Here is a 5494-nt window from a genome sequence, read left to right on the forward strand (position 1 = left end):
CAGCTGCGGTCGCCTCTGCGCCCCTGGGGCCCCGGGTTGCCAGCGCCGGGCGAGGGCGTCTCTCCCGGAGCCGCTCGGCGGCTTTCTGCAGCCCTCGCTGCCTGGCCTCCAGTATGTGACGTGGGTGACAATGGCCCAGGTTAGAGGGAGCTCCTCGCCGGCGCGTCCTGGGTGGTCGGACCCGGGCAAACACAAATACAAACCGATTGCTAAGCTGCGGACAATGAGCGAAATGTAGACAAATGTCCCGCTCCCGTTGGAAGCCTTTGTCCCGGCTCGGTTTTTGCATTTATTTCAGTGGCGAAATAATACATGATTGACGCTCTCTTTCAATGTGCCCTAACTGTTTGGAATAAATCTAAGGTTGTTCCTAGTTGTCATGGCATTCAACCCTTTTCAATGGACTATCTCTTCATTCATTTCTGAATCCGTCCACAATATTAAGGAAACCCCTTCATGTCGACGCTCCCCATTTCTCTCTTTCTCTTCCTACTTTTTCTTTTCTCCGTTCTCCCCCTCCTTCATCCCCCCCTCCCCCGCAAGAATTAGAACTGGTTTGAATCGTGTTCCTCGAACCCATTACTTCTCGTGGTTTTTTTTTTCTTTCTCCTGTCTGCCTTTCTTAGCCTCCTTCCTCCTTGCCTCCCCCTCCCCCTTTCACGTGGGAGGAGGGAAGCTGGTCCTGCAGGAGTGAGTGCGGGGGAGAGTTTGGAAAGGGGGGGGGAGGCGCAGGGGGGGGTGGGCCTGCCCCAGCCATTGTTACTCAGTTGCTGAATAAATAACTGGCCAGAAAAAGTTCCCCAGTCCAGGCCCTGCAGGAAATTCTCCTGTGGTCCCTCCTCATCCTCCTCTGTATGGAGAAAGGGTGGGTTGTCTCTCAAGCATCAGGACAGGTTCTGGGGAAGGGCCAGGGCCAGGCCAATTCTTGGATTGGGTGGAAAATGGCCTTTGGCGAGAAGTGTCCCTTTTCTGCATGTCCCATGAGTCATCACTGGGGGGAGAGGAGCCCCCCACCCCCCACAACGCCTTCCAGGGGGCCTGTTCATTTCTTCACCTCGGAACCACCTCTTTCTCTTTAGTTTACAACTTCTCCCTCCCTTCCCACAACATGGTGGGCCTTTCTCCTTGGATCTGATCAGCACGGCCACTCTTGATCAAGTCTCCTCCCTTAAGGGCTGGTACCTCAGAGCCCCTGAGAGACAACCGTCCCACGGGGAATCCTGGCTCAGGCGACTTGATCCTGGGGGGGGGAGGGGTGCTGTCCCCAGCCCAGTTCACCCACGGCCCGGCTCCTCACGCCGCCTACCCCTTGACCTCAACCTATCCGAGGCCTCCCACGCAGGGTCGCCCCGCCCCCTTCCAGGAGCACCTGCAGGGCCACCCTTCCTGGCCCACACAGGCCGTCGTCGCGGGGATCTCCACTCCCTGCTCTGCCCTTACTCAGCCGGTGCCATAGCTTTGTTTCCTTCCCTGGCTCTGGGGCCACGGGGCCGCCGGGAGCTGGAGGTAGCTGCGCCTGGCCTGCAGACGCCACGCTCTGCCGGAGCCCCTAGCTCTGTCTCTCTCCTGGGACCCGGGGAGTCCATGTTCCTGGTCTCTTCGTCGCCCGGGTGGTTCCGGCGCCCGCTTCCAAAAGCACTGACATTTGCAATGGAAATGACACGGGGAGACCCCTGGGAGGCCCATAATTGAAGGGGAGAAACTCGGCTTGTTAGCGGAAGATCATAAAATGCAAGTCCCCCAGGAGTAGGCTGTGGACGCCTGTAGGCCTGTGCGGGACCAGCTGGCGGCTGAGGGCAGGCCCGGTGCCCAGAGCACGCTCCGGGGTCTCCCGGATTCCCGGTGGCCGGAAGAGTGGGGGCCAGACACAAACGCACCTTTCCACCCCAATTAACCAGGTGATGGCACCCTGGGGCTCCCCAGGAGGTCTCCTTTAGCACCACATCCCCACCTTTTAGAGCCGGGGCCTTCCAGTACTGAGACAGCCGGTCGCCCTGCCCCCGCTCACAGTCCCCGTCACCCCACCCCGTCGTTTCTGAACATGGTGTCCTCTTGCTCTGCAGGAAGGAGATTTTGGTAATTGAGGGGCAGCCTGGGCACACCCCATGCCTAGGAGCCTGGCTGGCGGGCTATGGATATGCTCTAGTCTCCCAACTCGAATTCTTCAGTAATTTCTCCCTGGGTTCCCTCTGCAGGGAGAAGACGCTGTCCCGCGCTGCATCAGGGCTGGCATTCGAGAGCTGCCAGCGCTCTGTCCTGAGCGTGTCTGCTGCACACTTGGGGACGAAGTTGAGACGGGCGCTGGAAGTTTGATCACAGAGTGTTCTAGGCTGGAGGGAGACAGGCTTGGCTCTCTTTGATGCAGGAACTCCACCTAGGACCCCCTGCCAGGGCCACCTGAGAGGCCTGAGATCCTCTGGCCCGGGTCTTTGTTTTCAGCGATGGGGCTCCATGTTCCTTACACATCCCGAGCTCTGTATTCCTTCTTCCCAGGTTCAGGATGGGGCGTTGCAGGCCCCGAGAGGAGGTGCAGGAGGGGAGGGAGAGAGTCTTTCTCCTTTGGGAGGCTTCTCAGGCCCCGAAGCTGTTCTCGGAGGCTCAGGGCTCCCAAGAGACCCAACCGCTGGCGGCTGCCGAGGACGGCGGGGCCGAACAATCGGCGGAGGCCCCGGGGTTGGGGTTGGGGGTGAATGTACACAGGCTAAGTGTTCCCACTCGAGGACAAGTGGCCCTCCAAGGCGGCCCAGTGTTTACCTGTTTACTTTCCCAGGTAGCTCAAACACGAGCGCCTTTTCGGAGCTCGGAGCCTGGGGGCGGCCCTGGTGTGCCCGGCCTCCCCCATCCCCACTTTCCCACACTGCGGCCTTACGCCCCCTGTTGGGGGAGGGAGAGGTCTAAGCAGCAGCAAACCAGGCACAGGAAGGTGATCTTGGTAACTGCGGAGAGGCCTGGGCACACCCCATGCCTAGGACCTGGCTGGGCGGGCTGTGGGTGAAGTGGGCAAGCTGAGGTGGCACCCACCCCCTCGCCCTGCATCTGTCCTCTCCGGCTCTGAGCTTCAGGGCCAAATGGGAGGCTCTCTGCTCACATCCTTCCGCTTTCAGGCTGGTGAAAACTTGCTAGGTAGGTGAGTCCTCCAGTGGAGTTTAGGGCAGGAAAAGTCCTGGGGGGGTCTAAAGGGGGGGTGGCCTTGAGGAGCCAAAAGCTTGGGCAGCCCTAAGCGGCACCCTTGCCCTCCCCCACCATGAAAGCACTTCCAATAATTAAAAATACAAGGTCTTTTCCCTGGTATTGGAAACACTAATTTCTTTGACTTCATGTCTTTTCTTTCTTCTTCTTCTTTTATTATTATTATTATTTTTGGAATGAAAAGAGGCTGAAAAGGAACTCCTTTCCCAGTACAGTGTGTGCCTGAGCTGCCAGCACCCCCCACCCCCATCCTATCTCCGATAACAGCCTTCAAGTGGATTAGTTTATTGTCTGGTTAGCGCCAAGGTGCGAGCATTTGTCTTCATTCAGTCCCCAAACAAAGCGCATTGCACCTTCCTGCTCCAGCGAGGATTAGCGGCGCGGACACAAAGGTTTTGTCGAAGGGGTAAGGTTTATTTTATCTCGGGCTGGGGACTCTGGAGCGTGGCACGCACTCGATGGGGAAGGAAAACGAGTTGCCAATTTGGCCCCTGAGCCTGGCGGGGGAAGAGGCTCACCTTAAGACACACACCTCTAAAAGGAGGGCCCAGAAGGCATCTTCACCTTCAGATGGGGGACAGAGCACTGCCAGAAGTGGGGGTGTGGAGGAGTGTGACCCAGGGTACCCCAAGCAGGAACCTTTCCTAACCAGAAAAGTGAAGGTTGGGCTTGTCTCCAGTGGGTCCCAGTGCCTTCTGCCCCTGGGAGGAGAACTGAGGTCCCGGGAAATCCCCGCAGGCTGTTGGGCAGCAGAGTGGAGCCACTGGGTTGGGGAGACGGAAAGCCCTGCCAATGTGCAATTTTAACGAGGCCAGATCATGAGAGGGGCCGGGCAGGAAGGACCCTCAGCCACTGGACACACAAACGGACAGTGAGGGCTAGTGTGAAGGAGAAGACAATCTCTGCCCACTTGGGTTCAAGCCGAAGGCAAGCGTTTTCTTTCTCTGGCCCATATTGTGGTAACTCTTAAAACTGCCCCACAAGGGGAAGAATGAGTGGGTGCCTTCCAGGAGGACACTTCCTCCCAAGTCACCAAGAAGGTGTGGGCAGGTGTTTCAGACCCAGAGGCAAAGCCCTGATTCTGGGCCTTGGGACAAGCCCCCACCCCGTCCTTGGGGACCCAGGGACCGTGAAGTCAGGGGAGAACGGATCTTGGGATCTGAGCCTGGGGCTCCCCTGCAGTTAATTGTGGGTGCAGGACGTAGGCATCCGGGTTAGCGGTCTCCCCCCCCCTCTTCTTTTTTTTTCCAAGTGAAATCCACATTTCCGGCGTCATCGGCCTAACTAAAACAGGCAGATATCTCCCGAGGACATAAATTGGAATAGAAATTAGGATTTCTCTTTTTATTCATCAGCCTCATTGCGAGGGCGTAAGACCCCGCGGACATATGTTAGGCCTTTGATAAATGCACTTTAATGAGATCTTTGAAAAAGCATCCAATAAAATAAAAGGCAAGGAAAGCCGTTTAACTTCCATGGATGTTAAATTGAACACGGAATGTGGCTCGGGGCGCGCTACAAAATGGAACCGGCCTCCCTCCAATATTTTGTTTTAAAACGCAGCTCTAAGCCCCGCCTTGGGCCAAATGAGACTGTCCCAGCCAATCCATTGTCAGCGGGTTATTGGGGGAACCGAGCTCCACGTTCCCCCCAGGCAAAACCCTTCGCTTCATTCGCTCGCGCTGCTCTGATGATTAAATATGTTACAATGAGATTACGCATCGGCGGCAGCGTAGCCTTCAGCAACGTCCGTCCAGCCAAGCCCTGCCTCCCCCCAAAAGGGCGATTTCAATGCAGGAGATCTGGGTTTCTCAAGGAAACATGGCGCTGAAAGCACGTTCTTATCTGAATTTACTTCTTAACACGTGACAAACGCGTTACCACAGGACTTGGAAATACCAGCGGCCTCTCCTAACGGGTTAAAATGCAGCCCTTAGAGCTGGCCCAGGCGGGCTGTGCGAAGGCAGTCCCGGCCGGCACAGGGCAACCGCGCGCTCCGCCTGCGACGGGAAGGCCTGGGCCTGGAAGTGCGGGGAACCGACCCCCTAGGGTCCTGGGCCGGAGAAGAGGGGGTTCCTGGGGGATCTCCCTCTCATTTCTCCAATCTGAGCACCAGAGGTTTACAACCCTCCTGCAGACGCAACGCCCCCCTTCCCACCCCAAGCACCTCCGAAATGGGTCCGTGCATTGTGCGTGTGGTGGTGGTGGTGGGGCTGGGGCTAGGGGGCGGGGGGGTAGGTTGGTGGGATGAGGTAGGGGGGTTGGAAAAGAGGGGTCGCCCCTCGGAGACCAGGAGCTCAGCAGA

The sequence above is a fragment of the Myotis davidii genome, unplaced genomic scaffold, assembly GCF_000327345.1.
Source record: "Myotis davidii unplaced genomic scaffold, ASM32734v1 scaffold802, whole genome shotgun sequence".
NCBI lineage: Eukaryota > Metazoa > Chordata > Mammalia > Chiroptera > Vespertilionidae > Myotis > Myotis davidii.